Source organism: Peromyscus maniculatus, chromosome 14 (assembly GCF_049852395.1).
Source record: "Peromyscus maniculatus bairdii isolate BWxNUB_F1_BW_parent chromosome 14, HU_Pman_BW_mat_3.1, whole genome shotgun sequence".
In the NCBI taxonomy this organism is placed as follows: Eukaryota; Metazoa; Chordata; class Mammalia; order Rodentia; family Cricetidae; genus Peromyscus; species Peromyscus maniculatus.
Genome location: NC_134865.1, coordinates 87,659,766 through 87,670,474, shown reverse-complemented (window position 1 = coordinate 87,670,474; position 10,709 = coordinate 87,659,766). Strand labels below are relative to the sequence as shown.

Below are 10,709 nucleotides of genomic sequence, written 5' to 3'. Positions count from 1 at the left end.
GAAATATAGTGATATATTATTTGTGCTGCAATGTGGTGGTATTTTACTTGTGATTAAATTTGGTAATATTTTATTTGTGTATTAATAAATAAAACCTTAGAGAGATCAGGGAAATAGGGAAAGACATGAGATAAACTCACCTCACCAAATCTGCAGCTTTCAAGGAGAGCAACTTCCTGTCTACCCAGACTTATATGCTTTGCTTTTCTGCCCTCTCATTGGCTCTTAGACCAGCTACGTCACTTCCTCTTCCTACATAGGTCTGTCACTATCTGTCTGTCTGTACAAACCTCCAGGTCTCTAGGGTTGGTACTGGGATTAAAGGTGTGTGTCACCATGCTTGGCTCTGTTCCCTAGTATGGCCTTAAACACACAGAAATCCTGCCTATTAATGGATTAATGGTGTAGTCTGGCCTTTTCCTCCTGATCTCCAGGTAAGCTTTATTTATTAATGCACAAATAAAATATCAATACATAACACAGCCAGAATCTGAACTCCTCTGGGCAATCATTGCAGCATGCTTTTTTTTTAAATCAGCAAGAGTATGAGATGTAGTATCAACTATAGAATGAAGCATTTTTACAGTTAAAATTTGCATTTTAATAAGAAGACAAAAGAAGCAAGGTAGAAGCAGCTTTTTTACCATCTTCCTAATGCTCTGTAGCTTGTTGCAGATGATGGACAGAGTCATGAATGGCTCTGTATAGTTCTGTGCATTGTGAGAAATCTGTCTTTGGGAGTATTAATACCAAGAGCTTTATTCCAAGCCATTATAGCACTGTGGCTGTTAACAGCTTGAGGGCTGGCAGAAGTTGGGCCACTGTTTGGAAGTTTCTTCTTCTGATGATTTGATGATATGTCATGTTTATAGTGGTCCCTGCCTTTGGTTATGAGCAGCAGTGGACAGGTATTTATCCATCCTTTACTGAAAACACAGGGTCAACTGAGGGCTGGTGAGAATTGTTTTCATAAGGGCTTGTCAGGCTAAGGGTATTAATTCAGATATGTTTGTGAAAACATCGACTATTCCTGTAGGGAAATGACTCTCAACCCCATTTTCTGTAACATTATTTTTTAGATCTTCCTATGGAGAACGGAGGATTGGTTCATGGGCAGGATTCTTCATACTTGTCTAATGACTGAAAACACAGTCAGTAATTGTCCTGCCTGAAAACACTTTAAGGCCTTTTGTGGGTAAGGATCAAATAATATATTGACATCCTGAAGGGACATACGAAGAGAAGATGCAAGAGGTTTAGTAGGAAGACATTATTTTCTGAGACTTCCTTTTAATTTGGTGAGACTAACCAACTAGGCTAAGCTGGTTCTACAAGATTAATTGTTTTATTGTAACTGGTCTCATAGAGCAGTACAACTTATCACAATTTTTCCTCAAGATTCTGAAGGAGTCTCATAGTTGCGACCCCCATGGACGTTTCTTAGTAAGAGTCAATAGTTGATAAGTTTATCTTAATTATGCTTGTCTCCAATTCATTTATGTAAGTTTTGTAGTTGGTTTGGACACATTGACAATAAACTCAGATTCATCAATTATGTTTCTATACCACATTAGGAAAAGAAATCAAAGCATTTCCATTGAAGTCATTTAACCAAGAGCAAGCCCAGATTTTGCCTGTGTTGTCTTCTGATGTCCCTGTTGCAGGAGGAGTCTAAATCTCTGTGTCTATCTCCATCTCTTGTTCTGCACCCCTCTCTCTGTGTTTCCCTATGACTCTGTCTCTCCCTGTGTGTGTGTGTGTGTGTGTGTGTGTGTGTGTGTGTGTGTGTGTGTGTGTGTGTGTCTGGCTGGCTGGCTGGCTGGCTGGCTCTGTCTGGCTCCCTTCCTCTCCCTCTCTGTCCTCATCAAAGATTTTTGCTGTATATTTATTGAATAGCACAGATGGCATCACATGGGAAAAGAATAAGGGATATTTGACAGAAATCTTGAACAGAGTTTTACCAGGGATTATTAACTTTTTCCGGCTGACTCAAATAATAAACAGTACTATGATCATCTTTTTAAAAATGAAGCAATATCTGTACATTATTTTCAGCAATTCTGGACACTCATTTTATAAAACTGATTGAAACCTATATTATGTGTTTTCAGCCAAAATTATCATAATATACATACAAACACACATGCATTAGTGTTCATTCAGGAGTGTGGAAGAGCACACAAAATAAAGTTATAGCTGTGCATTATCACATTGTGTAAAATCTGATTACATGGGAAATTCTAGGCAAGTAAAGTTGAGTATTACAGTATTCTCTTAAAAACAGGTTAAACAGGTTGAGTACACAGTATGATCACAGTCTGAAGAATTTCAAAGTGTATTGTTTACTCTGGCTGTGTGGTCCAGCAAAATTTTCAGTCCCTTAGAGTGTAATATATATTTTTATTATAATGTATTACCATAAAAGTATAACTCCTATAGACTGGTTAAAAATACTATTAAAACATTTTTCATCATACTCTGACTGACACAATGTATGTACATGTTAATTATCAATATTTCTGAAATTATGCATTATGCAGTATTCTCTAGTCTCATATTTACTGCCTTTTCAGTCTCAGTACTCTGACCTACACTCTAAAGTCTTTATAGAATGTCAACACACACTGATAGAGCATCTTCTCTCACAGTGCATTGGGAAGCTGGTGTTCATACTATAGAGCATGGGGTTTTGGATAAATGTGTGAATAAGAACCAGCATGGAGACCTGTGGTACTTGGTAATCTCAAGAGTTTGATTCAATAAGAAGACTCTTTATCTCAGAACAATAACATTTCATGCTCCTTTAGCAGATATTCCCCCCATGACAAATATCAGTGTCATGTGTTTAATATGTATGCAACCATGTGGGGAATGCATTGTGGTAGGCAATAATCCCATAGGCCAATTCTATGTTAAAGATTATGCAAACCTATATTGAGTTTAAAATACTGTTTGAAATACCAGTCGTTTTATAATATATCCTCCTGTCTTCCTCCAACTGGGGAGCAGGGATTGATCAGGGGAATCTTCTACTTCAGGCCTCTGTATTGAATGGGACTCTCCAATGTACTGGGAAGACATCTGTCAAGTGACTATAAAAACTTGATTCAAGGAGTTGTTTAACTCTTGCTGGACAAGTCATTTTAAATACACAATAACCACACACCACATGTGGAAGAGCTCTCTGGAGAGGGTCCTGAATGTCTAAAAGATCGAAAAGTGAATCCTTGAGACTGAGATATGTTGTGGAAAATTTATTATACTTTGCTTTCTGCCCAGAAGAAGCAAATGATTTACTTCAATTTGATTTCAAGCTTATGAGAGCTAATTTTGCATAGTGACCAACCAGAGGTGCCATGTAAATCACAGTATTCCCTAAAAAAATATGAAAATACTTTGTATTGGAAATTCAGGGAAGAAACATAAATTTCATTTTCTTGTTCGCTTTTAAGCAATAACACAAACTTACTGTGTGCTATAAAAATTATTTCCTTTCAATCTTCCATTTGGTTATCTGGTTATCAGTAGCATTATATCTTACTAAACAAGGTATTTTATGTATTATAGGGCAAATGATATCCCATCACAGACTTACACTCTATGTGATATTAAGAAGAAATTTATAGCAGACCTCATGGAAGACCCAGTGGAACCTGAGATGTAGCATCTCTACTTGTAATTTCAGAGGTCTCAAAACTCAAATATTCTTCTAATCTTCAGGGACACATTGCCTCCTCAGGGGAGGGGAGTGCACAAGTCTCTGCTCACATAGGGCTGAGGCACCCGGAGAAGGGAAGGTCTGGGCTAGAAGAAGATAATTGTGTTGGTTTGAAAGAAAATTGCCCCCCAAATAAGTGATTTTATTAATGACTATGGCATTCTTTTTAGTTTGTGTTGCTCTCTTGGAGGAAGTGTGTCACTGTGGGCATGGGCTTTGGGGTCTCTTTTGTTGAAGATATGTCCAGTGCCACAGTTCACTTCCTTGCCTACAGATCAAGATATAGAACTCTCAGCTCCTTTTCTAGCACAATTTCTACATTATGATAATAGACTAATCCTCTGAAACTCTAAACTAGCCCCAATTTAACCTTTTTGTTTATTAGAGTTTCTGTGGTCATCTTGTGTCTTCACAACAATAGACACCCTGTCTAAGACAATAATACTAGTGAGTCTGCTTTTCTTTCTGTTTCAGCTTCCCAAGGTCAGGGTTCCTGACTGTTGCCCATTGGTTCTTGGTAAGTTCCCAATGTGGTGACTGTCAGGGACTACAGGTATCTGGACCTGGCCTTGGAAATTCATGTCAGGGTCTGTCGTCTCCTGAGTTATCTCTGATTATTCTATGACAAGCTGATACCCACTGGCACTGGGTTTTCCAAGCTTTAGAAAAGGGGATATGCTGCTGGGCAATGAAATTATTGTGGAGTCAGAAAACAAAAGCCATCCTTGTTCATCTTCATCTCCACTTCCAGAGACACAGCTAAAGACCAGTTATTCATGAGCCTGAGGTTTATGTCTTCGATTGCACAGGTTACAACTTTGTATTACAGTAAGACATAGTGAGGACATGAGTTGTATTGCACAGAACACCCCGTAACACACACACACACACACACACACACACACACACACACACACACACACACACTTACTTTCTCTGTTCTTAGATCCAGCAAGCCCACTTAAAGCTTTTCTTGATTTCTGGCTTTGTTATACCTTTGCCATGTCTGAATCCAGTCTTTTCTGTCTGTGTATATCGCTATGTGTTTTTGTTTTTTTAATAAGTAAAACATATATTCAGTCTCTACAAAAGAAAAATGTCACTTTCAGGAGCAGGAATGATTCTGCCATTGATAGAATGGTTATATTTTGAAAAATTTCATCACACAATGAGATTCTGTGGTTTAAACACACTTTTCATTCAGATTAAAGTCAAAAAGTTGTATAAACATGACCCAGTGAGTAGAAAAAGCATTTTGTTTCCCAATTTATTCTGGCTCTTTTCACACATGTGAGTGACCTCAGGCTGGGAGCTGATGGTGGTGTTTATTTTTATGCTGGTACATTTATTTTCCTTCTGGACTTTATTCTCAAATTTCAGCATTATCCTTCCTTATCTAACTCTGGGCCTTTTCAAGTAGATCACATGAAACTCATGAAGAGTCTCCTCACCAGGTAAAGGTGGACAGATCTTCTTATCCTCTAATGTCCAATGTCCTCTGGAAGTCATCTGGGTAATGTACAAGATGTCAACATCATCATGGACTTCAAATATAAACCACACAGTCAGGATAGAAAGAAAGGGATTTCCCTCTCTGTGAATTTGAAGAACTATCCACAGAAAGATAAAGAGTGGTATGAATGCTGCGTTGTTGTTAGATTTGAACTGTCTGGACCAATGCAGCGAGAAGGATAGGCTGGATTTCTCCAAGAAAGACAAAGCTTCCATCTTTCACAGAACTCTATCTGATGGCTACCCTAGTGTATCATAATAACACAGAACTAATAGAATGGCTTTTCTTATTTACAAGGTATTGTTGAGATACTTTAATACTATCTACAAAACACTTAAATTAACTTCTACATGGGAGTGACATCAATTAAATGGAGACCATGTTCCATCATGAAAAATACAGAGGTTCACAATCAGCTACTCTATAGTATGACTTACAAATGACACCAAGTTCATATAATCAATAACATTGCTAAATACTTGTTGCTCTGAGACAGCAAAAAGGAGGAAAACAAAATAAATCAGTTGAGCAGATCCTGAGGAGCAGGTGCAGGGAGGGGCCAGCAAATGTGTTTCCTGATTCTACACAGAGTTTATTCCTCTCAGTTAACCACATACAAGCCCAAGAAACCATATCCTGTGTCAGTTAGAACACTTGCCTTGAAGACTCTCACAGAGAACACTGCAGTAACTTCTTAAATCTATGCCACTCTCCTTTAAATGCTACAGAAACAGAAATGATACAATTTGAAAGTTGTCTTAAGTCACCATGAAGACAGTTTGTCTCAGAATGAACTTCTCAAATGGAAAACTCAGACATGAGAATCATGTCTCACACAGAGGCAATTTTAAGGCCCTTTGTGCTGAGTTTCACTCCCAATCAATCAGTACAGAGTGTCATGTCCTGATGAGAGGGTCCCACTGGAGAGCTTGAAGGACATCAGAGCAGGATGCTAGAGTGGAGTCTCTAGATTTCTCTGTGTACTCACAGACATGTTACATTATTACTAGCATATTTGAAAATAGTGATCTGATGTAGAGGAATGTTACATGAAACAGAGCCCACATTGGTGAATAATAAATACAAACACAAAATTCAAATATGTAACAAGTTATTTACAGAAAAATAATACTCTATAGAATGTGTGTAAATTTGTTTCCCAGTACTGGGTATCATACATCAGTTGTTTTCCATGAATCTACACAAAGCTTCATCCTTGAAACCAATTTCTTCAATTTAATATCTGCATTCAACATTTATAAAGTTTTTTTTCTCCTAAAATTATCAACATTGTATTATAATGCTTCTGCAGAGCACATAAAGCAGAGGGCTGTCTGTGATTAAAAAACACATAATAAAATAATATTTGGAATTACATCATAAATAGGTAATAAAAGTAAGTAATTATTTCCATTACTTAGTTTTGTCTTTTTCATCTGCTCTGGGCATTCATGTTCCTGATGATTTCAATGCTGAGTTCATTGTTAGGGAGGAGAACATGCAGAGACAGCCTCCTTATGCTCATGAAAATCAGCCTAGACCTGACCCTGCAGCTCTGGCTGAGGAGCCCTGCACTGGATTCCCAGGTCTTCCCATTTAGTGTTCAACACTGAACACAGACCACCCTCCAAGAGTTTGGGTGTAAGAAGAAATTTCCTGTTGCTTTTTAGATTTTTTTAAAGTATTTTTTGAGAATTTCTTTACCTTAGTTCTATATACATCAATATCCCCACTAAAATTCCCCTCATATCCATCCCTTACTTTCTCTCAGATTCATGATTGCTTCATCTTTAATTAATATTTTACGTGTGCATGTTTCTGTGTGTATTTAATCTATTGATTCCACTTGATGTTATATATATGTACTTGTGTTTAGAGCTGATGATTGGGATAAAATAACCTATAAGGGAACTTGTACCTGAAGAAAACCGATTCTCCCTATCTCAGCAGCCATTGATTACCTATAGCTCTTCATTTAGGGGGAAAGGCCTGAGAGGATTCCCCCTATACTATGAATGTCTAATTTATATATCAATATTGTCTAGAGTTCATGGTGCTACATCATTGCTCTGTCTAGAAGATACCACCTCATAGTGGCATCATTGTCCTCTAGATCTTATAATTTTTCTTCCCCCTCTTCCAGGATTTTCCCTGAGCCTTAGATGTAGGATTAACATTCAAGATGTATGAAGTGTAGCTGGGCATCCCCAGAGTCATTTGTTCTTTGCATGTTTACCTGATATGGATCTATGTAACAGTCTCCATTTGAAATAAAATTAAAAAGCTTCTTTGATAAGGGAAAATAGAGTTATAAAATATATTTGTGTCTTGCAGGCTGGTCCCTACTGTAGGTCCAAGTAGCTGGGTTTGTGTTTACCTTTCTCCTTTGGTATCATGCAGTGTATCTTTTGTTGGAATAACCAATGAAAATATAATTTTATTTCAGGCTGACTGAATAAGACTGAACACCTTCCAAGCATGCAGGGAATCAAGACCCTGAGGTTAGTTGGACCATGGGGAAACCAAATACTACTATTTATCCTATAAAGGGTGCATGGGGATGAAAGATTCTGTAATGCCAGGCAGTCTGGCAGCACTTGGCAGCACTTAGCAAGAACCTTGAGGAGCGGGAGGCCTATGGAATAAGTAAGATCCATGTTTACTCAGCAGTTCAGAGAAGCAAGACCATGGTGAAGAATGCCTAAGATGTGGGAAGGAGCAAAGAGAACATGATGTGAAGGGGAGGGATATCACAGGAAGAGAGTAGGTTGTGGGAAAGGAAGTAGCTGGACTACTTTGTAGAATAGAAAAGGCAGGTCTCTAAAGGGTCAGGTAGGTCTTCTCTGTGAGAAAGAGCAGACCTAGGTGGTGATGAGGGAAAGGCAAGACCCTGAGGATCTGTGGGACAGAAGGCAGGGATAGAAATAGACCTACCTGGTGCCTGATGGAAGTCACTGAGGAGGTGGGAATACCTTTGGGTTGGGGAGGAGCAGACCTGCATGGTGCATGGGGGAGGTCAGGGCTGGAGGAGCTACGTGCTACACACAGGTCTTCAAGATGTTTTTATTATTGATCAAAGAATAATCTCAGTATTTATATTTAATTGATAGTTCTTTTACTTTTTGTGAATCAATTTTTGAGCTTTTTCCATGCTATCCTGTACCAATGAGCTATGGCCTCAGCCACATTTTGTTAATTTAACTTAATATATGCATTCATTATGCACTTAAGCTTATACAACATTTATTAAATCATCATCAGTCTATCTTGTCCAAATTTCATAAGAAATTATTTGATAATTTCTATGACAACCAAAGAGTTTATATAACATAGTAAAGTTTTTTATATAACAAAACATAGTAAAGTAAGGCTATAAGTTTATATTATTATTATTTATAATTTTATGCTAAGTAATGAAGTAATATTTCTTCTCTCTCCTTCCTTCCTTCCTTTCTTCTTTCCTTCCTTTCTCCTTTCCTTCCTTCCTTCCTTTTTTTCTTCTTTTCCTTTTATATACATAGTTTGTGTAGCCCAATCAGAACTCAAACCTATGAAACTCCTGCTCCCTTCTCTTGCCTACTATGTGGTGATGGGGATGAAACATGAATATTTCAGGCATGCAAACTAGTACTCTCAACTGAGCTAGGTCCCATTAGTGATAGTGATAAGGACAATAAGTGATTCTTTGATGCTATAAATGATCTTTGGCCCTTATTGTATCTCCTCTAAGCCTCCTACCCCTGAGGTCATGATATATCAGAAAGATATGCAAATAATATTCCCCTCTGCTCATGAAAACCAGCCCTGACCCTACAGCTCTGACAGAGGCACCCAGGTCTAGACTCATAGGTCCTCCCATTCTGTGATCATTACTGAGCGCAGAATATCTAGCATGGAGTTGAGACTGAGCTGGGTCTTCCTTGTTGTTCTTTTCAAAGGTAATTTATAGATAAAGAAAGATACTCAGTGTGTGAGTGGACATGAGTGTGAGGGACAGTGGACATTGGTGAGAGTTTACTGACAGGATTTCCTCTTTGCAGGTGTCCAGTGTGAGGTGCAGCTGGTGGAGTCTGGGGGAGGCCTGATGCATCCTGGAAAGTCCCTGAAACTCTCCTGTGCAGCCTCTGGATTCACATTCAGTAACTACTGGATGAACTGGGTTCGCCAGGTTCCAGGGAAGGGGCTGGAGTGGGTTGCTCTAATTATGGACAAAGTTAATAATTACGAAGCACGCTATGTGGAGTCTGTGAAAGGCAGATTCACCATCTCAAGAGATGATTCCAAAAGCAGCATCTACCTGCAAATGAACAGCTTAAAACCCGAAGACACGGCCATTTATTATTGTACTAGAAACACAGTGAGAGATCTTCAGTGTAAACCCAGACACAAACCTCCTTGCAGGAGCGCTTAGAACCAGCAGGGGGCGCAGAGCATGTTGGCGCAAAAGGATTTTGTAGAAAAGGCTGCAGATATTATTGAGTGCTGGTTTCTTAGTTCTCATCTTTCACTGCATCTAATAATTTCTCAGAATGCTCTCTACATATATGGCCTAGGACATCTGGTAAAATAGGTTCCGTTTTGCCACCATATAAAATATATACACCACTGTCTAATGTAAACTAAGTGCAGAAAATCACGGCTGAATGCAGAAATGACTCTGCTAAATTCACGAGGATCAAATGCTTAGGAAGGTCCGGGTGATGGTGAGGCCTCTCCCTCGTGAGATTCAGGTCAAAGCCTCAGTGGTATTCTGATTAGGACAGTGTTTTGGATTAGAGTAACCACGGGGGAGGTGAGGCTACACTCAGTGACCCATACACCCTGACAGGTCTCCAATCTTTCTGCTTTCCCTAAGAACTACACACATCATGCTCAGATCTGACATGTTTGTATTTCTCACTGATTCACTTACTTAATCTGTAACTTTCATCATCATATCTTTCATTACATTTTGCTTCTTTACAAAAACTTCTGACCTTTGTTCTAAACACAGACATGAGCCATTTAACTTAAACTCAGCTGAGGCCCAGGCTGTGCTCTGGGGCGATTTAGGGAAGCTTCTTGGTAAATTTTCAGTCCATATATCCCTGATTCCTTCAACCATCTCTTGTTGTAAATTCTTGGAATATGAAAAACTGCAGATTTAAGCTGGGTATCAGCCTTCTAAATAATATATTCTGTGGATGAAGGACTTACCATGTTATGTTCCAACATCACACACCGCTTTGTGAAGACAGACAGATAGATATCTTGCTGAGCAAAAAGCTCCAGCTCTTAGTGCCTGGTCTCTGTGAACCACATTGTGCTTCTTTTTGATGATTACCTTCCTGCAACTGAGTCTTGTTTCAGAAATATCCTGTGCAGGGTGGACCTCTACCAAGACTCTGCTGCATTAACCTACACTTACAGCAAAGGACAAAATGATTTCGTGTTTTCCATCTATCACCTTATTATCAGTTGAAAACAGACATTTTCATT

The 10,709-nt window shown here is 38.7% G+C and overlaps 1 pseudogene; it reads left to right on the top strand.

Moving 5' to 3' along the window:
• The first annotated feature begins 9,123 nt into the window (after positions 1-9,123).
• On the top strand, positions 9,124-9,642 carry LOC102905671 (immunoglobulin heavy variable 3-7 pseudogene; annotated as a pseudogene).
• Positions 9,643-10,709: the final 1,067 nt, after the last annotated feature.